Below are 25,036 nucleotides of genomic sequence, written 5' to 3'. Positions count from 1 at the left end.
CGTCCTGTTGCCCTGCCCTAGGCAGGACGGGGACGGCGACTCCTCTGATCCCCCGGGTCCGTGCTCCTACTCCACTTGGGAGGCGTCCGAGGCTGGGGGGGGGGGGGGGGGGGGGGGGGAACACGCCGTACCCCCTTCCCTGCCCCACACCTTCCCCCGCCGGCCTTCTGAGGGGGCAAAATGGCGCAGGGGGCCCGTCTCCCCGCTCCCCCCCCCCCCCCGCACCCCACCCCGCGCGGGCGGGAAGGGGGCGCGCGAGCCCCCGGCGGCCCCGCCAGGGGGCGGGGCGGGGCGGGGCGGGGGGTCCGGGGCTGCCGCCGCCGCTGCCGGCTGCACTGGCGGGGCGGCGGCGGGAGCGGGAGGCTGCCGAGGTAAAGCTGGGGGGTAAAGCGGCGGCTGCGGGGAGGGCTTCCCTCCCTCCTGTCGCGCCGCCTCCGGCGAGGGGGGAAGGAGGCGGGCAGGGCAGGAGGGGAGCGGGGCGCGCTGTCCCCTCACAGCGGACACGCGGCACCTCCTTCCACGCGTGTCCGTGCGGGGGCCGCGCTGCCCCGATCCAACTCCGGAGCGGGGCGGCCGCGCTGTCGGCGGGGTGAGGGTGGCCGGACCAGGCCGGGCGCGTCCTCCCGCCCATCGGCGGGACCCGGGCCGGCGGCCGCGGTGTGTAGCCCCCTGAGGGGCTGCGGTGGTGCGGGGGAAGCCCCTTGTCAGACAAAAGCGGTCAGGGAGAGATGCGGGGGTACAAAGTCGCGAGTGGGAAGCGCTAAACTGCGCTCGGGACCCTGACAGCCGGGAGCCGGGGCGGAATCGCCCCCTCGGCTGCTGCCGTTTGCTGCCCGTCCTTTGCGTAAACGAGTGGTCGTTTGGGAGGAAGAAAACATACTTGATGCTTACAGATTTGCTTTTTTTTAAAAAAAAAAACCAAAAAAAAGGAATGGGTCTTGGAAAAAGTGATGGAGAGTGTGGAAGCAGAACCCCCCGGGGCAGGGGGAGCCGCGGCGGCACATCGGGTGCCCTTTCGCCGGCTGCTCGCCTCTTCCCGCGCCTGCAGTCGTTATTTACTGAAATAACTGGGTAAATGGCCGGGATGGCGGGCGGGGGGAGGGTGTGCGTGTGTGTGTGGGGGGTGGTGTGTGTTCGGCTTCTCTTGGGAGCGAAATTCGGTGTCGCAGCCGCGGCACCTCCTGGCCCCGCCGGAGGAGGTTGGGGCGTGTGTGTGCGTGTGACCTGCGGGTGAGGGTCCGCAGGAGCCCCGCTGCTGCTGTCGGCGACTCCGCGATAGATGCCCGACAGATCCAAGGTGAAGACTCGTCACGGTGTCTGTATCGCAGGCTCTGACCCGAGGAATTGCTTTGAATGCTGCTTATGCAGTTTTGGTATTTTCTAGGGGTGCGTTTTTGTTTGTGTTGAGAGTGACAGCTTGGTCGTTTGAATCTGTGGCGGAGTTTTGCTGGTTTTGATAGTGTTGATATTTTGCCTTCGGCTGAGATGTGCTTAATAGCATTTTAGCAAGCTATGCGTAAATGTGAAATACGGAGGGCTAAATCATTGGCAATATATTTAATGCATAAAGCAGTCTAACTTCATGCTTTGAAGAGAGATGGGAAATAATAGCATGGGGTCTGAAAAGAAAATATTTAGTGGAGCAACACAGAATATTGTCCAAGGGCAGTGCTGGATCCAAAGAATGCCCACCAGGACAGGACACTAACAACCCAAAGAGAGGAGATTTGCTGAAACTGCTCTTCAGCTTACCTTTGAAAGAGTTCTCATGAGGTTTAGCGAGCATAGGTTAATTATGTGTGACACAACCTAGTACAAGAGCCTGCACATGTGGAAAAAGCACAGAATTAAGGTAAAGTGGTGTCAATGTAAATATAGACCAGTTGTGTCACTGTGGTAGAAGTTGCTATGTGGACATCACTTGTTTGCAGTTCTGATTATGTCATTTGGGAAGAGTTGGAAGCAAAACTGAAAAAAACAGTGTTCTTAAAATAAAAGCATCGAGAGTTGGTGTGTGTTTTGTTTTGTTTTTAACCAAGAAGGCTGGTTTTGATTTAAAATATTAATTAAATCTTTCCTTTATGAACCAAGCCCTGGGTAAGAGCTTGATGTGTCAGCATCTGTCTGCGTCTGATTTAATGATCAGAGAAGGCTGATCCTGAGCTTTTTATGTGGGTAAGCTTTCAACGAAATACATTTTGCTAGATGAAGGGTTGCAGGGTTTGTCCTTGTATAGTAGTGTTACGGTGTTAGTAAGTGAGAGTGGTTACCAGTACAGGATCTGCCTCGGCCCAGGTTGTTATTATTCTGTGACTAAGTGTCATTTGTGAAGAGTGCAAAAACTGGCTCCAAAGCAGATGGTCGCACTTTGGGGTAGCTTGTATCTTGTCTGATTCTCTTCTGCACCTTCCTGCAGGGCTGAGGGGTCTTGCAGTCCACTTGTATTTTCAGGCTAATTCACCCTAATGGCAGTATGGTAAAAGCATGTCTGTCACACTTGAAAATCAGGTTCTCTCGTAGGAGTGACACCACTTCACCATGGTGCTGGTTTGCTTTTCTGCTGAAGGAGTTTTGTTTATATCTGTAGTAAAAATGTTTTACTGATGCATGGGTACTAGCTTGTTTCAGGGGTAATGGGTCTCTAGTGTGAGTGAGGTGTAGAAGGCTCAATATTCTCTCACATCTCCACATTTCCGTGGAATGAAATGGATTATTATAGCAAATTCCCAATTATGAGGTGCCCACAGGTGTGTACAGTAGGAGTTTGAGCCAGATGTGCCTGAAAGGGATCAGCCATTTTCATGCTTCTGTCTATAGGTGTATGTTGGGAGACGTGTGTAGTATAAACAAAGTCCCCATTGACTTCTGTGGATTTACGCATGTGTAAAGTTAGAGTTGCAAGCAGGTTCAACCAGATCTGTGCTAATACTTGTATTTCTTGTATTAAACACGAGTATGTTCAAGACAAAGATCTAGTTTTTCACTACTTTGCACCCTGGGGCATGATTCTCCTGGTATGTGTTACCAGCAACAATTTGAAAAGCTGCCACTTCTCAGTGGGATGCAATACAAGGTCCTGCCAGTGTCATCCAACTGTTGCGAGCAGTTGTGATGTGCTCTTTGTCATGGTGGAAGCTTCTTCTAACCCTTCTCAGCTAACAGCTGCTTCAGGCGTGAGGCTTTAATATGTTCTTGCCCATTTAATAACCTGTTGTTTCAGTAATGTCTTGTAGCATTGAACTCTATAAGTTATCTGCATTAAATCTCTTGTCTTTCAATACCATTGACTCTCCTTGTTTATATATTAGGAGGAGACAGTAGTTATTGAAATTCCCTAATATAGCTTAGCTGATCTTCATTATAATAATGGAGTCTATTACAAAGCATATTGTAAGAGCAAACTATTGTTAAAGCTTAGGCAAGACATTGGGAAAAAAAATTATGTCAAATTTCACTTCTTCGTAGGTTGTGTTTCTAATTAAATATTCAATATTATAGGACATGATCTTTGAGTTCCAAGATACTGATGAAATGTCAGTTAAATCGCATTTTCCTCCCTCAAAACAATATGCAGCATTCCATTTGCTACAATACTGGGAAATCTTTAAGAGTTGAAGAGTCATTTAACTTTTTATTCTCTGTAATCACAGTTTGGTTCATATTCAAGGTTGATTGATTAGAAATTGCTGAACACGTAGGAAGTGCAGACATAAAAAACCAGAATTAGGCCCACTGGGAAAAAGCCAAATGGTTATGAAATACAGGAAAGTGTAGAGAATTTGTAGAATGGACATTTACCTATAAGCTCCTTTTTTTTTAAGGAGCTGCTCATGTTCGTGAGAGCAAAAAGAACTTCTTTTTATTAAATATTTATTTAGTTTGTTGAAGTAATACTTTGGAGGTTTGGGATTTATTTTCTATACCTGTCTAACTTTACTGTTCACCTCTTCCTTATATCCGAACACAGTGAGCTGCTTATTGCCAGCTTTGATTATAGCCATCTATATTTTTGTAGAGCTTTATAGCAAGTCTGTAGGGCAATAGATCCTAACATATCATATGCCTAATTTATGACTTTATTTTTCAGCAATTATGGCAAGTCTGCTCATCAGATCAGAATTAAAATTATTTGTATATAATTAAAATATGTCAATATTAATGAAATGATGAAATGCATATGAGCTCATTCAGTTTCCCTTTTCACTAGATTTTTTTGGCTATTTTTGTTTTTAATACAAAGTGCCAGCTGTTGCTAATTAGCATGGCACTCTGGAGGTGGTCTCTGTGTAAGCTAAATGGAGAGGATATGAGGAAGGGGGGAAAAAAACCTAAACTTTGAGAAATAAAAGTGCCAGTCTTGGAGGCGTTTAAAAGCTTTGCACATAGAACCGGTTTTGTCTGTCTTGGTAGACCAGTGATGGCAAAACCTTTCCAGGTCATGTTGAAAACTTCAGACCTGAGTTGAGTCCTGTGCCGCTGTGGGTACAAGCAGAGGAACCTCTCTCGGGAGGGGCTCTCATTTCTCTCTCTTACTTCTCGTCCAGTGCTATAGCTTGTCTCCCATTTAGCAGGCTGGTGTGGGGAGTTGATAGCCAGCAGCGTGTGGCTAGGAGCCACATGGGTCTCCAGAGTTGCGGCAGGCTCACTGGAGAGGTGCCATTGACACTACCACTGTGCAACATGCGTTTGCCATGGCTTTTCTCTCATGGATGCAGAGTATTAGACACCTATGTTTGTTACTGTTGTTAAATTGCTGAAGGCTTATTTATTTCGGATGTGTCTGTAATATGCAGAATTCTGCTTACGTTTCCTATGCAGTGTACAGAAATGAATACACATGTGTGTGTGCATCAGTATTTCCATGCCTATTTCTCTATGTTAAAACATATTTCGTGCTCTTGGATGGAACTTCTGCAGCTGCTAAGGGAGCAGGTTTTGAACTTGCACAGCATAATCTTAAGGTCCAGGGCTGCTGATTATTGTTGGAGTATTTGGCAGTCATGATTCTGGAGGTTTTAGCTCTTATCTAGGCAGATATGAAAAAGCTGCTCCCTGCGGCAGCAATATGTAGCAAAGTAATAGAAGACAAGCTTTAAATAAATGATAAATTGAATCTTTATTAAACCCATTCTTGCATATGGGGAGCATCCTATGAAGTTGTATAGAAAGCTGCCTTCCTTGGGTCTCTGAATGAAACCTGACTCACCCCCTGCGAGGGCATGCTTTGCACTGTCGGGCAAGAAAGATTGCTCTCAGTACAGGTAACCTGTCTTCCTTTTCTCACATCTCCTTCCTCTTGTATCTGTTTTGACCTATGTCTAGACTGCCTGCAAATGCATTGGAATTAACGCTGTCAAGTGAGTGGCATGTACTGCTCATTTCGTCAAAGTAATGCAGTACACCCTATCTCAAAATAATGGTTAGAAATTGTTTTTCTTTAAGAGAGGATGTTTTAGCCCATGGTATTGGTACATGCAAATATTTTAGCATTATATACTATTTGGAAATTTAACTTAGCAAAAATCTTAGAAGTTACTAATAAGAAAATCCTGCTCTTTAAAGCTTTCCATCTAGAGTTCAAAGAAAAGTCAAAGGAAGTTACAGATCATATGTCTTTTATTTTTTCTGGGGTCAACTGCAGGAAGTTGTATAGCTATGTTCTAAACCACATTCAGTTTTTTTTAAGAGTAGATATTTCTTTGTTTGGTCACTGTAAAAAATGCTGTTCCAGAGTGATCTGTGTTTAGGTGATCTGAGATGCCACTCATGAAAGCAGTGCATTCTCCTGTTAAATCCTTTGTGCTGCTTCTCTGAGGTCGTCCTCAGGAGAACTTGCTTTGAGATCAGAAAGTTAGGGTGGCTGATGCTGCTCTGTATGTCAGGGGACCTGTAAAGCAATGCTTTATGATCTAGGTGAAATATGTGAAAGGCTTTGTTGCATTTTCATAAATAGTTTAAAGAGTTTTAACTCGGAGCAGCCACCTTGTTTCAGCCATCAGCAGATGTTAGTATTTTAGCTAAAATATTTCCCTTTAAAAATTCATTGAAAGAAAGAAACAGAGTACTTTTCAGGTTTACTGTACTGATTTGCAGTTTTACTGCTTCTTAAGATATGTGGCCATAATTTCTCGTGCAAAATTTGGGTTGACGTCTGTGGCTGTAAGATCATGTCCCACTTATTTTCTTTCTAAGTTTTTCACAAAGAATATTAGCTACAACATCAGCTTCTTCTTTATATTTTAATATTGCCCAAGGGATATTTGGTGTCCACCCACATCACTCGCTTTCTTATAACCCCTTACTCTTAGGGTAGGGGTATTGTAGGAATAAAAGGATGTAGTGATTAAAAAGTAACGTTGAATCGGAGTCAGCAGTGTGCTCTTGCAGCAATGGAGACTAATGGCATTCTGAGCTATATTAGCAAGAGTGTGGCTACCCGGTTGAGGGGAGTTACTGTTGCTCTTGACGAGGCTGTTCCTGGTATAATGTTATGTCCCGTTTTTGGCCCCTGGTGCAAGAAAGGTAAGGGCAAACTGGAGAGAACCCAGAGGAGGGCTGCTCAGGTGATTGGAGGCTGGAGCATATGGTGTACGAGAAAATGCTGAGGGATCTGGGTTTGCCCAGCCTGCAGAATAGAAGATGAAGGTGACTTGCTGCCTGTACAGAGAAAGGGTGAGGTGCAGTCATCACACATTGAAATGGGGAAATTCTGACTTGGCATAAGGAAAAAAAAATTAACAATGAAAATGGTTAAGCTCTGACCCAGGGTCTGTGAAGGTTGCATAATTTGCCCTTGGAGATTTAAAAACTTGATCGGAGAAGACTTTGAACAGCTTGATCTAACTTCAGAATCGTCACTGCTTTGACTGGGAATTGGAGGACGTGGCCTCTGGAGGTCCTTTCCAGCCTAAATTACTCTGATTCTGTAAGAAGACTTCCTACAAAGAAAATAAGTATCATAAGAGTTATGCTAAATAGTCTTTTTAATTATATTCTTAGAAGACCCCACCTGGAGTACTGCATCCAGCTCTGGGGCCCCCAACATAAGAAGGACATGGACCTGTTGGAGCAAGTCCAGAGGAGGGCCACAAAGATGATCAGAAGGCTGGAGCACCTCTCGTATGAAGGCAGGCTGAGAGAGTTGGGGTTGTTCAGCCTGGAGAAGAGAAGGCTCCGGGGAGACCTTATAGAGGCCTTCCAGTACCTAAAAAGGGCCTACAGGAAAGACGTGGAGGGACTCTCTTTCAGGGAGTGTAGTGACAAGTTGAGGGGTAACGTTTTTAAACTGAAAGAGGGTAGTGTCGTGGTTAGGGCTGGACTGGCCACTGGTAGGTCAATTTAGATTAGATATTAGGAAGAAATTCTTTACTGTGAGGGTGGTGAGGCACTGGCTCAGTTTGCCCAGAGAAGTTGTGGATGCCCCATCCCTGGAGGTGTTCAAGGTTGGATGGGACTTTGAGCAACCTGGTCTAGTGGGAGATTGGAACTAGATGATCTTTAAGGTCCCTTCCAACCCTATGGTTCTATGAAGGGAAGAGCTATTTGTTTGGGGGATCAGAAGAGCCCTTTGTGTAGTACTTGTGGTGGACATAATTTAGAATAAAAATGATTTCGTAAAGGGCATGTGCAAAAGGAACAAGTTTAAATGGTCTGTGGGGCAAAGTGCTTCTGTACTGTGCTGCTGCCATGACTAGTCGCAGTGTTGCTGCCATGAGTTGAGAATAGCTCTGACAAATAAACGTAAGGCATTTCAAGTGGTTGTCTTTGCTGGACTTGGCTCTGGTTAGTGTAGGTGAGTTCTTCACAAATCTGGGAAGGTATGTAACACATACAAATTTGAAATGGCTGTTACAGTTTTGTGTAATAAAAAAGTGCCTTTTTTTGTTTTTTGATAGAGTGACTAATGAAGCTCTCTGAGATTGATTGTTGACATGTCCTTTGGGCCTGATGTGATGAGAGTACTCTGTTGATGGAGTGTCTCACCGTTGTTAGTTGTGGCATCATGTTTGACCATTTGTGTTTTGTGATATACAGCTTGAATATAAGATGTTCTCTTTTCCTCAAAGAGTTGTTTCGTATTTCTCAGAACTAACTTTGTGCTAAGGCAGACAAAATATCAGCACTTCCTGTCTTGGGCGTCTGTGTGAGGTCATAATGACATCACCAGAGATCCCCACAAATTTTGCCTTAAGACTTCAGTTTTTTCTTGAGTTAGTGATGACTAAATAATCTGTTTTACATGAATTGTAATTCCTCCAGCATTACTCATTCAAGAAGCATCTCACTGAAATAACATGTACTTTATATATTGACGCCTATACATTCAAGTCCAAAAAATCAGTAGTGGAGAACAAGTTTATTTGTTATCCTGTGTGTCTGTGTGCATACATGCTTATTTGTGGGAGAAGGAGGGAGGAATGTATCCACAGTAACCCCCTGCTTCCCCCCCTTCAAACCAACTATGTTTTTGTTTCTTTGTAAATGACATGAAACGCCTTTTACCAGTACTTGACTTAAATATGCTAGCTGTGATTCAGGCTTAAAAGTTAAGACCCTTGTTCAGCTTTTCAGACTGTCAGAGACAGTGTATATATATATAACCTGCAGCAGTGTAAGTAGATACTATCAATCTAGGCTGCTGTATTTTCTTTGTGGGCCAGATTGAGTGTGGCCTTTCTGCAGAGGTACAATGGGCTTGTATAAAAGCTTGAATGATTGCTGTCGGCTCTCTCTAGGATGCATAGGCTTCGTTGGCTTTTCTCTCCGGGGGCTGCCCACCTGTACAGACCACAGGGTGGGAATTGAGGAGGCACGTTGAGGAGAGCAGGCTCTTGCTCAGAAGGGTGTTGGGCAGAAGATACGCTGTCCCTTACACCCAGCAGGAAAGGGAAGCTGCAGCTTTTTGTTTTGGCACTTATCTTTCTTGAGTCCTGCTTTTGTCTTTAATATTCTTCGCAATATATATATTTATTTTTTTTTTTAGCATTGAGATTCAAGCTTTTCAACTATAAGGCTTCCCAAAAGAACTGGAGAGTGACTTAGTAATCAGGAGATATTAGCCGTTTTGAATCCCTTTTAGCTGCTCTGTGTATTTATATCGTACTCAGGATATGTTTTCCAGCATTGTACATGTATAAAAGGGAAAGATTATTTCTTTCATTTTTAAATGAAAGCTGAAATGCATGATGTGTTGTTGAGGAACCATAAGAAAAAGGCCAAATATCACTAGATTCAGATCAGAAATATGGGAACAGCTCTGCTAGTTCTAACAAGATTGCGATATGAAAATAGCTTTGCTGGTAGATCTGCTTTTTTATACAGAATCAGGCTGGGTTTTTTTGGTTGGCTTTTACAACCAGTTTTAACAATGTTGAGTGTATATCTTTGATTTAGAGTATTTCCTGATTTGGGAAACCAGTAGAGAAGTGTTTTCAAAGTAATATTAGGAGCGCTAAGGGCTGGACAGGCAGAGCACTTTGTTAGTTAAACACACATTGTTCTGCAGTGCTGCTGTTGTGAGAGAAAAATGGGAATTGTCTTTTGTGGCTGCAGTTTCTGCACTCTGGTAGAGTCTGTCTGAGACCAGGCAATTCTCTGTGGAAGATGAAAAAGGGCAGTACAGAGCAATTCCTTTTTTCGTCTTCCTTTTTCTTTTATTTTTTCCTTTTCTCGCTTGACTTTTCTCTCTTGTGCTTTGCTTGTTGGGCAGGAGGGGTTGGCAGAAACTGTCTAGTTGGATCAAAAGGATTGGTAGAGGTCATGTTATTGAAATCACATTTCTTTTTTTTTTTTTTTCTTTTTTTTTTAAAGAGAGTAGTATGTTCTTGTGTTGATGTTTCAGCTGCAAAAGTATTTCAGCTTTTTTTTTTTTTCCTTCCCAGTTAAGTTAAGTTGACTAAACGGAGGAAAGTTAATTGCATGTGTTGGTGCAAATACAGGCCCTGGAATTCCCTTAAATGCTCACAGTGAATTTTGGCATGGACACCTACTTCTTCCTTGAGCTGGTACTGAGAAGAGGGTCAGTGTTGATAGGGGTGTTGAGTGGGAAGAAGAAGAAAGGAAGCATGTCACGAACCTCAGACACCCGCATTCTGAGACTCTAGTGAAGCAATGCTCTGGTTTTGATTTCTCATTTGTGGATATTGGAGGTAGTATTAAGATCTTCCCTGATTTTGTCCTGAGTGTCATTGTTCTGATGAGTATGTTCGCCTTATTCCTTCAAAACTTATTCCTTCAAGCACTTTGTAACTGCTTTTTCCCCTTGTTCTTCCAGAATGTCAAACTGGCTTAGGGCCATGAAGACTGCCCTGGTGTCAGGCTCCCTCTGACTTGCTTCCAGTTCTCAGGAGCAAAGGTACAGTTACGAAGGTAAGTTAAAATCCACTCACAGAATCCCCTGAAGGAAACTAAGACTTTAATTAGTGCCCTCTCCTTTGCATGGCAGTCTCCGGTACATTTCTTCCTTCAGAGGTGCTTGGTCCATGACAGCAGGCTGTCAGTGATAGAGAAAGGGAAATCCAAAAGATTGGAGTGGCTTTGAAAATGTAGTGAAAAGTTAATGAATAGAGCACTTACAGGGAAAATACCGACGCAGGCTGTGTCAGGTAAGCACTTTAAAAGTGAAAAGTGCCCCCCTGTTGGTTTGTCCTCCTTTTAACTGATCTCTTTGAAAATCTAATTGGAATCACAGTTGAACTACCATGATAAAATATGGTTTTGGTAGATAAAGTTGAAATAATACACATTTAGCAATTGGGAGTGTTGCTGGAAATAGTAGGTGTGTGTAGAAATAAACACAAATTGTCATTTCTTGTTTCATCCTGAGGGCAAAGTACCCTTGGTGCAAAGCTCAGGGGACCCATATAGTCATTAGCAGATGGAGGGGGACATTAATCTTCTACCCACAAATCTGCCCCAGCACATAAAGCAGAGAGCATCTCTGTTGTAAGGATTGCTAGAGATTGTATTAAATGTGATAGTATAGTTTATAATCACAGTGCCAGCCGCTCTTGATGTTCATTGCTGTGTTTTCTTGGTATTCTGTATTTCACTTTTCCTATCTGTCTATAATGGAGTAGCGACAGCATTTCTGCTTCTTGAGATACTGGCAGAGGCTTCTTCCAACACTCTTAAAAGCTCTCTCTTGCTGTAAGCACTAGAGTATGTTAGGATATACTTTAAGTACTTTTTTGTGCATAGGGAGAAACGTATGATTTTTCTGTGTCATTTGGTCTTTCTCATTTGGCAGTAAGCTAGGAGACAGGCACAGTTAATGAGGTATCTCAGCAGCGCATTTTTATGGGAGCATAGTTTAAGGGTAGGAGTATGTCCAGTCTCCAAACTGCCTAGTGAGCATTCTGTGTTTGGAAAGAAATGCCAGCTGGCAGTGGTTAAGGAGTGCATGCTTATTCTGCTCATGATAGCCAAAACATGCTCCCTGCTGTGTGCTTTTGGCAGCTTTGCACTGGCAATATGTCTCAAATGCCAGTTGCATGTCCTCTTTTCTTCCTCTTAAGTGTGTCCCATAAGGCATGATTTAGCCTAAATAAAAATGTGCCTCTGTTAGGCTTGGTAACATAAGGAAAAAGACTGCTTGTTTTAAAAAAAACCAAAGTCTTTCTGAAACACCTGTAGTACATTATTTCCACTGTGGAAATAAAAAGATGATTATCATGTCTTCCTATACTCAGTAGCAAATTGGCCTTAAATTCCTGAAGATTTGATGATTTTTGTGACACCAGTTCATAGGCATACCACACCAAAAAAAATGTGTGATTTATTCTCAATGAGAGCTCTGGGTGGAATTTCAGTCCTAAAGTAGATGCATATTACGTTTATTTGAAGGTCTAACTCTACCTGTCTGGTCAATGTATTAATTACATTGATGGTGAAATTAATCGCATTAATTTGCAGTCTGAACATATAATCATCACCTCTTATATTTCTTCCTATTTGTCGAGTTGTTTAAAGTCAATAAACATCTAAAATAAGTACTAGATTTTATTGAAAAGATACCTTATGTGTAGGCAGCCTGACTTGTACAATCGAGTGTTGCAAATGTGCTTAGCTGAATTATTTGAAGCAGTTTGTGCGCTGTGGATTGTGCAGTTTGTGCATTGGGTACAAATTCTTAAGAGTCTGAAGGTGAATAAATCCAGTCTACGTTTCTTTGTTGTTTTTATCTTCAGTGACAGTATAACAGGTTAAAAAAAACACAGTTTAAAAAAACAAAAAAGGCTAAACAAAACACTGAAGCTTTTTAATTCAATACTTGAACAACTGCATTTAAGGTTAAGTCAACTATAAGGTAAGTAGCCTGTCCTTAGAACTTGGCTTTAGAAATATTTACGTATTTAAGCTCTGTATTGCTTTTTCTTTGAGGTGATTTTACACCTCCTTTGTTTGCAGCAGATCTTGGTATTTGGCAAGATGATAATTCTCAAACAATTTCAATGCCTTTTTCTTTTCTAAGCCAATGAAATTCTGTTGAGGTCTGATAAGATATGGAAGTTTAAAAATCAGTTTCTCTTCTCTTACCTCTGTTCATTAGGCAAAAGTTATCACCTTACCAAAATCACGAGCTTTCCCAAAATTGGGATCAGACAACCGCTAAAGAAGGGGAGGAACAGTACCCATTGGAAAATCCTAGGTTTTTGGTTATCGTGCTTCCATGTATCTGTTGCAGCCTGTCTGTGGTGGTTGATTTAATGCTCCTGTTGCCCATTCTACTTTCACAGTAAGGAAGAACAATCTATTTTTCCCAGGCAGGAGGTAAAAAAGAGGTCCTTGCTGTGATCTGTTCCTTGAACCCATAAGCTTAGCTCCGCAGTCTGGTATCACTATAATGTTCAAGTAGCTATTTCTCTCTGGCAAGAAGGACTCAATTCAGTTGCTTTCAACAGTTGATCTAAAGTGATGCTGTTTTCCTTCTAAATTCTTCGTTGCAGCCATCATCCAGCTATATCCTGGATATCCAAGGGCATGGCACCTATGCTCAGGTACCTGAATGCTTTCATGGTGGTCTCTGCTATAGTGAAGTTGAGAATCAGAAGTTGAGAATCAAATCTTGCTGTGATCTATGTTGAAGGAGCACCACTGCACATCAGTTAACTTATTCATGGTCTAAAAAAAACCTTGGGTATGACGTGCAAAAAAGGTATTTTAGAAAGTAGGTTGCAAAATCAAACCCTCAGAAGTTGTGAAATGTCAGATTTATGTTATTTTCTTCCATGCCTGTAAACCATTCTGTGATTCTGTGAATATAGATCTTGCAGCTGTAATTTCATCCTATCCTAGCCATTGGGCACCTGAATTGCATAACTGTTACATTCAAAGACATGAGCATGGCATGGTCGCGGTATTTAGTAAATAGCACGGTGGCATTTGTTTATGAGGAAAAAGTGTTCACAGAAGAATGATCATAGAATTCGATGCTAAGTTATTATATACATGTAGAAGATAAACAGAATTGGTTCAACATAATTTAAATTCCATGGCAACTAAATATATTTGCATTATATGTACTTAATGCGGATTCAGACCTGCAATAAGTAAGCATGTGTAACATGATTGATTTCAGTGAAGTTTTTCCCATTTATGCTGGTGTTGAATTCTGCCTCTAGTCAAAAAGAAGTTTTCTAAAAGTTCTGCCAACACAGTTTTGTCTCAGAACAGCTTTGAGGTTTGCCAGCAGTGTTATTTCTTTTGCGTTGTAGGAGCAGCTCTAGTTACATGCCAAAATATGGTCTTATTTTTAAACTGAGAAATAAATGAAACCTATATGGAAGTGGAAACTTCGTTGAATGCCAGATTCTGACCGCGTTTCTCCCATTGGAACCCCTAGGTCCACTTTTGCAATCTGCTCTGTCTTTATGACATTAAGAGGTATTTCACAATGTGGGAAATACTGGAAAAAATGAGTGCAAGAAAGGCAGGAAATCTGCCAATGTCCATGTCTTTTCTAAAAAAGTTATAACCTTCATGCTTTTATGTGTTTTATACAGCTATCAAATTTCATATATGGCCAGCCAACCTCCATTTCAAAAGTGTTATTCTATAGAGAAGAGGCAGATCAAAAAATTTGGGTACCTCAGTATTTTCAACATAATCGTAGCTTCATTATTTTGGCCTGTTTTCCTGAGAATGTAAGACTTATGAGCTTGTAAGCTCTGTCTGTTGGGCTTCTTTCCTTCCCTTTTTCCTTAATTCTTAAACTTTTTGTCCAACGTAAGCAGAATTTTAAAAAGTTAGTTCCAGTAAGATGTGGGTTAAAACAGAGGGAAGGATTTGGGAAGGAGAAATACAGTACTCAAGAAGAGATTGGTTTGCCCTAAGAGTGTCTTCCTCAGATACTAACCCTAGTAAAAAAGGCCCAGATGTTTTGCCTCCAGCATTGTGCGAGCAGTCAAATCCATTGAGGGCTTTGAGAAGAAGCTCTAGTGATTTTGGGCAGTCGTTGACTTTCAGCTTGTGTGAAAAGTATAGAACAGATATGTCATCTTATCGTTTCACCATAAAAGGAAAGCAGAAATTTGTGTTGATAATCCAGAGGATTTTCTGAGTGGATTGCACCTAGTCTCAATTTGGTCTTGAGCTGAAGAGCTGTTACAGAGGTAGGTATAATCAAGATGAGCTCTGCAAGTATGATGAACGCTGAAGGAGTCAGCAGTTGCTGTTATAGAATTTTGAAAGTATGTTCAGACAGGTAGTACAGATTAGCAAGAAGTCTAGTAAGGCCTGAAATGTTCACTAGTTTTGATAGCTGAACGAATTTTAATATCAAGTTGTTCTTGATATGCCTCTAGACAGCTGTGGTCCTGCTAGCCTGTGGCTTAAGGATAGCATATTGCTTGCCACAAGTCCTCGGGTGTTTGACAGTTAAGTTGCTTGGGTGGTGTTACATCATTTACACTTAAGGTTTTTATCACCCCTTCTTAATGATGATTCGTGAAGAGCATTATTAGAAGTGAACCTGCTGGGGAATGCATAGTGTTTGAGGCTGAAGTTGATAATTCTTAGGATTACAACACAGGGGCTGGTCTGATGGATTGCCCTTCTGAACCTCTTCTTTCTTGGTATTGCACTTTTGGTCAGGGTGTAATCTGTAGGACAAAAGCTCTTACACAAGGAACTGAATTCACCCTGGGCGATGCATAGTCCTTTTTAGACTGGAAAATGGGCACGATGGATTTATGTTCTGAGCAGATAGCCCCTTAGCTCAGATGGCAGATTTTATACATAGGCCTTCTGCTTTGTACATTTACATTGCTTTTTCAGACGGAGTTGTAATACTACTTCTACTTGCAATTGTCTAATATTTGCTACTTTTATCTCAGTTCATAAGATGGATTTTCACTTTGTACCTAAAGGCAATTAATAATCGTCTTGTGTAGGCTTTTTGGCAGCGCATGGTCAGCTCTAGGGATCTTTGACTGTAGTAATCTCATTGGCAAAAGATGTAACTTGCCATAAATTGGATTTCCTTTTTCTGAAGCCTGAAATCGCCTGTATCTTTGAGTTTTAGAAAGAAGATGAAGATAAAGGGTGTGAAAAGGCAGTTAGATACTAAGCGTGCACTGACTAGATTTGGTGCGTAACTCCTATTTGTATCTTTGCAAATCTTAATTTTTACTTGGTGTGTATGGTGGGTGTTTAAGGAGGTGGCAAAGAAGCTACTTTCTACTACTTGGTTCTGTAATTATAAATACACTGACTTTGGTATGAGAAACATCAGACAATAAGTCTTGGTGATGGTTAAGTTAATTCACTTTTAGAAGTTCAATAATTCATCTAAGAAGTGTCAGCAGCTGGGTCTTGTTAATGGTAAGCCTTTCATTTCTGTTAAATCAATTGTGAATAATAGGATCCTTCAGAGAAAAATGATGAAGTAAGCATTGATTTCCAAATTGGGTGTCTGATATTGGAGCATTAATAAAATCTAGAGCAACCAGGCAACTAGGACCTCATACACTCTGATCACCTAAGTAGTAATCAGAGAAAATCAATGATTTTTGTGTATGGTGCTAGATCTGTTAACATTTCATCTGTCGCCATTCATCATTGTGTCTATAATTTCATTTTTATAATTGTTTAGATTTTGGGAGGCTTAATAGTATGCATTGAATCAAGCATTTACTGTCAAGCTTTTGTGAAACAGAAGTGGCATTGCCATATTGTCTACTGTTTACTAGCTGGCTGTCTTACTATTTTAAGGCTTTCTATAGCAATGGTCAAAATAGTGTCTGCATATTTTCAAATGAGGTTAAATCCTCTTAAAGGAGTTCCAAGCAGACTTCATGGAGTCCTCCGTTATTATCTTTCTAAGCTGTCAGGAGCTGTGTTACTCACTTGTATGTAGTCACGTTCAGTCTCACAGGGGCATTACTGACATCTCCAGTAATGGTGGTAAAACTCTGTTGAAGAGAAACAGTTGTAGAGAACATTTTCAGGACAGTCAGATTCCTGGCATGGCTTCCTCTGCAACATCTACCTTGGACTGTTCCCCAGCTACACCTTCTGGCTCTGTGTGCCTTGCTCCAGGCTGTCTTGTCTTGTTGTGGAGGGCTGTGACTGACTGGATGGGTCAGAGGAGATCAATGCTGACATGGCTGTATTCTGGCCTTTGGTGGTTTTAATACAAAAGACAAAGATTTTCATAATGGGAGCATCAGTGAGTGATCCGAGAAGGAGTAGTTGATGGTTGAACATCCCACCAAGGCGTGGAGGCCATAGGCTTTTGTGGACGGGATACCAGTTTGCCTTGTACTTCCAGCCTCAGGTTTTGTAATGCAGTGTGAAGGCTACAGACTTGTGGGTGTAGGTTTTTTTATTATTATTTTTAATTCTATTTGAAGGCTGGGTTCAGTGGTTTTGTTTAGGGCTGCTAGGCTCTGTCTTTTTCTGTCCGGTATTGTCCTTACCAGTGATCCCATTTTGTTTAAAGCTGCATTGAATTTGAATGGAAACCCACATACAATCAAATCTGCTTCCTGTTGAAGTCAGTGGAAGTTTAGGCTAAAACTGGACCAGGATTTGGCCCATAAAGCATAGCAGGAAAATTTAACAGTTATAATAAAACTCTTAAGGCAAATAAAATGTTCTAGCAGGTGTTCATAAATGTGCTTTATGCTCATAGACTCTGTTAAATGTTAATACTAAGGTCCTGCAGAAGCTGCACATAAGGACTGTGTGAAGGAAGCAAATGTCTGTTAAATGTGCTGTGCAATATTGTAGCAAAGGTGGGTGGCAGTGCAATGCCACGCTACCTATTAGACTGAAATATGAAAGCTATTAGAGATTCTGCTGAATTTTCATTTTGTGAGGGAGTAGTTTTCAGGAGAGAACATACCATAAAAAAGCCGTGTGTTGTGCAAAACTAGAAGCGTCTTTGTCAGTGCATGCAATTTTCTTGGATGTATGCAGCGCTTATTAGGGACAACTACTAACATACTGTATTAACAATAAATTTAAAATAAGACAATACTTGCGCGGAAAATAATAGCTAAAAAGTGGTTTTATTTTTTTGTGTATTTCATTTTCCTTGAATTAATTTTTTTTCGTGCCTTAGACTAACCCACAGGCAGAAGTCCTAACATGACCCTAAACACATTTGGAGGATAGTAGGTGTTGGCAGGATTTTATATTTAGATCTCTGTCTTATGCTAACTCTTAATATTTTTTTTTAATCCGTCACTTCACCATCAAAGCACTTCTTCATCAAAGTACAGCGAGGTCCATTTTAGATTTCCAGGAGCTTTCTGGCCTTCTTCCTTCCTGGCTTCTAGGGGAAGCGTTTGTTGGCTTTTTCAGCAGGTTTTGCAGCGTGCCCTGAAAGCTGGTGGCTTGTACTGGCTTGATTTCTTCTAGCAGTTGATTTCATTAGGATTCAGGTCAAACCCATGGGACAAAAAAATATCTGTGTGTACTGGAGTCAGTTCCTAAAATGACACCATGAATGCAGCAGTCATTGTTAGAATGTGTTTTGTTGGTGTTTGATTAATTGACTGAGTTATCATCTCATCAATGCTCAGTCATTGTGTTGCAGGATAAAAGCAACCACATATTACAAAGATACTCTCTTTCCCAGTTAACTTCTTAATTTTCTGCGCTAAAAGAGAATGCATTAGCTTGGAAAACACTAAGATTGCTGAGCGAGGGGATGTCTTTCACACGACATTTGGATCTATCAAGTTACAAGCATCGCAGCTGCTTATGCATTATGTCCACATAATGTCAGAAAGACTCTTCCACTGTTGTCTTGGTCTTGCCCTCATGTGTCTGTTCCCTGCAGTGGCAGTGCTGGCGTTTTTTTAGCTGTTGGGGGCGGGAGTGTCTCAGAAATCTTGCTTCATTCCACATTGTTGTAAAAAGGATTGAAGCGCGTGCTTACACGGTGAATTCTCATCACTTGCTTCCCAAAGTCACAGGGCTGCCAGGGTGGTGGGACCTCTTCGCTTACTCCTCTGTAGTAGTGCTGCACTAGTGTGCTTATCAATTTTCAAAGCAAGGCTGAGGATCATCATCAGCTAGTAGATTGGGAGCTCCAACACATAGTAGACTATCTTTTCTTATAATTCTTCTAGGACAAGGTGGCCTTGTAGAGAAAGAGAGGGAAAGAAAAAAAAAAGACTAGGAACTGTTTTTAATCAAGTGGAAAATATATCAGTACTTCTCTTGTAAGTTGTCGCACTTCTAGAGTAGTGATATTCATGCAGAACTTTTAATCCCTGCAGTACATTACAAATGCATTGTGTGAGAATTAAATGTTAATTGAGGCCATTATTTTATGAGTGGACTATTTATATAGTAAAGTTATTTGAAGTAATGGGCCATGAATGCATTTTGTTTATTAACTTCCCTAGTGCTCATTCTTCTATATCTTTTTTATCACAGAGCAGTAGCTTTGAAATGGAAGGCTCTCCAATGACATTAAGACCTGTAACATATAAGGCATGTTACTTAAATGGTATGTTTTGTTGATTTCAAGATAAGCAACAGCACACAGTCAAAGCCTTTGGAAGATTGAGCTTTCAGGTGACTTTCCAACTGTGGAGAAAATAAAAATACAGAAGAAAAGAATATATTTTTTTTCCTTTGTTTAAAACTTACTGGATTCAGGTACTTAAATGGCGTTCTCTATTTTGAAGATGGGAAACTGGGCAAGGAAGATGATTTAGTTTGGGATTATGAAGGGAAGTCTGGCAGACAAGGAAATTAAATTGAGATCCCCTAAATATCAGGCCAGCTCCATAACTACTAGAATATCCTTCCTTTCTTTTCTAAAATGTCTTCAGAAATGTATAGTGAAGTTTAGATTTTGTAGGATTTCCATAGGACAACTACTTTGTGGCCCTGAGGGTGTGAATGCCCACAATTTGTATAAATTCATCACCCTTTGAAGTTGAGAGTACTGTATCTGTTATTAAATCTGGAAGAAAGACAGTGTCAAGCCAACATACTTGTAATAATATTTTGGATTTCCTTCTCTAATTGTTTAATGGAATTAATATGAACATTTTAGCTATAAAGTTGGACAGCTGCAGCAGGATGTGATTTAGCCAGCTCTTCTTTCAACACATTCTGGCAAACTTTACAATATGCAACGTTGTAAAAGTCCCATTTATCTGTCATGTAGCTTTCCCACACTTCCTTCATTTCCAGTTATTTATCCATTGTTTTTTTTAAAAAGGCCAAGTTCAAATTGCTCCTCAATTCTTGGTTATGATAAAATGCAGTGCGATGCAAGGACCTTGCACGCTGCCTTCCCCCTTATCAAAGATGCTGGGACTTGTGCGTGAGTGGCGGTTACCTGACGAACTGAGCACTAAGTGATGCAGTGTGTATCTGTACTACCCATCTGTTTGTCGCATCTTATCATGGTTTCCTGTATGTGCCGAGAGACCGTTTTTGCAGTTCAGTCTTTTGCTGGTTACATCCAAACTCTGTTTCAAATATTTTTGTCCAAGTAAGGACGACTTTAGGAAGTTGCCTACAGATCCATGCAAAAGTCTTGTTTTCTAGTAGAAAATGATTTTTTTTTTTTTTTTTTTGGCCTGCTATAGGCTCATGAAATTTCGTAAATATTTATCATTCTATGTGTTACAGTACATTTAGGCTCTGGACTTTTGAGCATTACCAAATGAACGCAGCAGAAAGAGCCAGCTGTTTATAAGGGCGTAGTATTGTATTAATATAATAATTGTATGCTAATAATATATATAGAGCGTATATGACAGTTTAATGAGGTTTAAATACCATTAGGATGACCTGGCAATCTATAGCACTCAGCGCAGCATGGCCATTACTTTGGACACGTTGTTTTGTGCAATTCTGGATGTAGCAGCTAGGAGAGCCATCACTGCACTGAGCTCCTGGTGAAAGCGCACACTGCGTGCGCCAGTGGGACTGTGCCGAGCCCTAAATTCTGCCTCTGCAGCTGGGACAGGTTTGTGCCCTCTAATCAATTCTGAAATTGAGCGTTATCTATTTTCTTATAGTTTTTTATGCCCTTTGTTAATCGTCTGGTGGCCAGAGTTGCTTAGCTGGGAAAGCTTACGGGCCTTTTGCGGACCACTAGGTTCAGAGTCTGTAGACAGCTGGCTAAAGCATGCAAAGAACTGTGATAAATGATAACTTGAAAAAAAAAAAACCCACACGTGTGAGAGTACTGATTGAAGTCAAAATTAAAGTAATTTATTCTGGATGATTTTAACAAAAAGGCAGCTCGTATAATTTTAAAAGAATACCTTATAAACTCATCTTGTAAAGATAAAAGCTATCAAGCACACAACCATGATATTACACCAGATACCAATTACTGAGGTTTCTTAATGTGCTTGTGTTTTTTTTGTTTTGCATTTATTAAATATTTAGAAATTCAACTGTAGATATTTTTAATCAAAATCAGAATTTTCTCACAAAATGGGTGATTACATCATCTGCACATTTATATTGTAAGACATTTTAACGATATAAGCATTTTTTCATTTAGACAGCAACCATAATAAATTGAAATAAAATTCAGCCTTGATTGATGTTCTGTGTGTCATGTACAGGGCAAGTCCCATCTATTAAATGTGGTTTGCCAAGGCAGCAATATTAGTAGCATTTGAATGTTTTTCTTATTAAGGAGAAAAATGGTCAGCAACATCAATACCGTCTGCTCCAAAGACCATGGTAAATGGAAACTGCCTGCAGCACATTTGAATTCCTCACTGTATTTGGGATGAAGGTACGATGCAGGCAGTGAGAATTTTTTTTTTTTTTTGAAAATTAGGATAGACTATTACAGTTCTTAGGATGAAAGAGAGAGGCTGATTACAACATAATGGAGTGTACCATATTCATCTCTTTGAAATATGACCTCACTCGGCCTTTTCCATTTTACAATCGATTCTCTCATTCCCTTAATGAACCTGTGCATTCATGAGTCTTCCTTGGAAGTATGCACATGAAGTATTACAGTAGCAGAGAGTAATTGTCTGACAAGCAAGTGCAAGTAAAGTGTCTCTCTTGTAGTCTTGTTCAATAACATTATGGACCGTTAATGCATCGCATCAGGTTCCATATTGTTTTGTTAAAAATTACGCAACCATATTTTTCTTAGTTGGTCATAGTTTTTTCTAAAATGGTAGCTTCAGAAAACTGGTTCGATATCTTCTGGCTTTATTTCTTTGCAGAGCAATACATACGTGTAAGAGATGAGCTATCAGAAAGGTACTTTTACAAAGTGAGTGCTCTGTTACCAGGTACTGAAATAGAATAAACTGTAATATTATGTTAAAGGAGGAGAGGAAGGGCTCTTTAAGAAGAAGAAAAATTAGTATAAAGTCATGTAGAGAAATACTGGAGGTACCACGATTTGGAAGATGTAATTTTTAAAGATCAAATACCTAGTATCAAATAAAGTTCAAATACCTAGTATGTGACTTTCGTATCTATTAGCTTATTTTTGGCTATTGATGTGATTAGATCTAATAAGAGAATACTGTTAGTAATTTTATTGTATGTTTTATTTTTATATATATGTGTGTGTCTTTATGTGTAATTTTGGATGTATTTTTAATGTAGATAAAGGGTTTTTTTATATAAGGATAAACTAATATATATTGTATATAACCATAACTGATATAGAATCTATTTATAGATGGTTTAAATACATTTATGTGTGTTTGTATACAGTGTTATTATCAACCCATAGGTGGTAACTGCCTCTTGACCTTTTCAACTTGCTACAAAATGCAAAACCACCCACTGGCTGATACTTAAAATACAAAACCACCTGGATGGTACTCGGGATCAGACTGCAAGGGTAGAGCTCACTGTATTCACTGCTGGGAAATCAGGAGAGCAGGGAATATGGGACAAACCCTCTTGTACCCCCATCTCGCTCTGGTGACAGAGCTGCCAGGAAGGCTGAGCCTTACTGGGTACTACCCAGGAGAGTTGACGAAACCTTATGGAACAATGCTCGACTAAACCGTAAGCAGAATAAACCAAACAGAGAAAATTTGCAGAAGCCTGAAAACCTTTGTAATGACAATTTCATTGAAATTCTAAGCACTTGGTGGATCACCATCAGCAGTGATTTGATAAAAATGACCATGAAATAAAGGTTGAGCTCAGAGAGAAGCAACAGTCCTGTCTGTTATGTCAAAAAGATAATTCATCATATCACAAAGCAGCGTTTCCTTTCGATTAGGCCGAAGTCAGTGTCCTAAAGTGTGAAAGTTGCCTTGAACAGCAGACCTGTTCTGTTCATGAGCTGTTGCTCAGGACCAGAGGTAAGAAATAAGTAAAAGTGAAGTTAATTTTATAAAACTTCAGATAGAAAAAAACCTCAAGTTTTGGATCACATTAGGCCGATTAAAAGTTTTCTATTACTTTGGAAGAAAAAACACCTTTGCAAATGTAACACGCACTCTTCTTTTTAAATCGTGTTTCAATTTTGATGAAACTTTTGTTCCCAAGCAGTATGATCCAAGTTGTATTTGTTGCAAACATGTTAGTGGTTGCTTTTTCACTTTGCCCTTCTCCCTTAAGCTGCTCTATAGGACTATGGATCTTGTTAGTTTTTAGCCATTTGTTTAATTTTGATTAGTGTGGCTGACTCCATGCAGGTGAAATCAGCTTTTTCCTTTTTTAATGGAAAACTTATTTGAAAGCACTACGTCCTTCTTGTTGTTTGTTTCATTAAAGGAACTTGCGGCATGCTGTCAGGATGTTTCATTGTGGTAGGGAGTTCATCTGTAATATTAATTTTTTTAAATGTGAAAAAGAAAAACCATGCTAACAGATTGCTCACATTTTCAACCATCCTGGTCACATTTTCAACCATCCTGGTCACAATTACCCAGGTAACAAAAATGGCAATTTAATCCATCCTGTGTATTGCCAGTTCTTATTTTCTGTGGGTGCTGTTGCTTGCACAGGAGTGAGACTTTAGCCAAGCAAAGAGCCTGGTCGTAGAGCATGGTTTTACTTGGAGGTGGCCCAAGGAGCCTGACTCACTGGTTGCATGTAGGAGAACCTGTGCTGGTACACTGACCATCACCTGCTTTGGGATGTAAACTCTGCTTGTGGTATATCTGTAACGTTCCAGCATCTTCATTAGCTCATCATTCATGTAGCATACGTACTCTTCTGTTTTCAGCAGGAGCTCTGCATCTCCCATAGACTGACTGAAGCCCCATTCATAAAGCATGTATTCAGTAGTGGTACTTATGTGTATGCTTGTTATCATCAAGCCTCAGCTGATGTCAGAGAGGTTCAATATGCGTGTATTTGAGACCTTCCATGAATAAGAATGGATTCATGTTGAAATGCCTTTGAGTAATGAAGAATGAAATGGGCTGTTCAATACCACATTGTACACTCTTCAGAGGACTTTTTTTAACCTGTGTTGGTAATGAAGTGAACTGTTTTCTTGTCTGCATCTGATCAGAGGCGTATTACAGTAGGTCCTCACAAAACAGGCTCTAAACGGTCAGTATCTGTGTCCTGAACAACTTCAGACGTGGGACAGGACGGCTTGCTGGGCAGGCTGCTGGAAAGCCTGGGCCATGTCCTCGTGAGGAATTTGTTATTTAATGTTATTAAGCAGACTTATGGAGGCTTTTGGTTAAGGTCCTCCATCTTTCAGAAGATTCATGTGGGCTTAGATGATTCACATCTTGTATTTAGTAGATAGCAGGAAAAAGGAACCGTTATTTTTCTGTAGATACATTAACAACCATGTTGAAGAGTCAAGTGCACAAAGACTTCCTTATTCTCAATTGTCTGTTAATCATCTTTTATCTCTCAAATCAATTAAAAATACAGTTCTGGTCTCAAAAAATGTTGAGATTAAATTTAAAGGTTATATTTGTTTCATTATTTATTTTCTGATTTTTGACTTCATAAGGATCATGCGTTTTCAAGGTTTTTACTTTGCAGTTGCAGGGCTGAGAAACTTGCTTGATTTTGAAGTGAAGGATGCTATGGTAAAGTTGTATCAGTGCAAGAAAACCTGCAGACTACAAAATTGGCAGAGAGTTGGCAGTTCATTAAATGAAGTCTGAAGGAACAATCTAGGGTTGTGAGGTGGTAGCCCAATGAAGAAGGGAAGCTACATGCCAGTGGTCCATCTCACTTTTACATCCAGCGTTTACTGTATTGATCCACTCTAGAAAAGAAATAACTTACCATTCTTTTTCTACAATACTCAATTCAGAATTTTTTCTCTTAGACATTTTATGATGGCATGGTCTACATCTTAAGTTACTGGACTGCTTTGCTTCCCAGTTTCAGTAGTGTTTGTTGTTTATTACCTGCTTTTGTTCTGATACTTTAAAGGTTATGCTGATAATAAGTACTAGGAAGGTGAAATGTATTGCCTCCTTGGATGTATTCAGATGCTGTGCGTATAGCTTTGAAGATCAATGCTATTTTTGCTTTGGAAAGCTGTTTCTTAAGATAGAAATGACCATCTGATACTGTGCTTTTATGAAAAAAAAGATTCCTATAGGAGTATTTCCGAGTCATTGATTCTGGTGATTTT

General features: G+C 40.5%; 1 protein-coding gene across 1 annotated transcript in view; it reads left to right on the top strand.

Moving 5' to 3' along the window:
• The first annotated feature begins 313 nt into the window (after window positions 1-313).
• RARB (retinoic acid receptor beta) overlaps window positions 314-25,036 on the top strand; it is a 333,745-nt gene continuing 309,022 nt past the window's right edge. Inside the window, exons 1-2 of the mRNA XM_054190690.1 lie at window positions 314-371; window positions 10,274-10,368. The gene's annotated coding sequence lies outside the window, so the exon portion shown is untranslated. The remainder of the gene's footprint in view (window positions 372-10,273; window positions 10,369-25,036) is intronic.

Source organism: Rissa tridactyla, chromosome 2, assembly GCF_028500815.1.
Source record: "Rissa tridactyla isolate bRisTri1 chromosome 2, bRisTri1.patW.cur.20221130, whole genome shotgun sequence".
NCBI lineage: Eukaryota > Metazoa > Chordata > Aves > Charadriiformes > Laridae > Rissa > Rissa tridactyla.
Note: the sequence above shows the minus strand (reverse complement) of the source record. Positions and strands in the feature narration are given on the sequence as shown.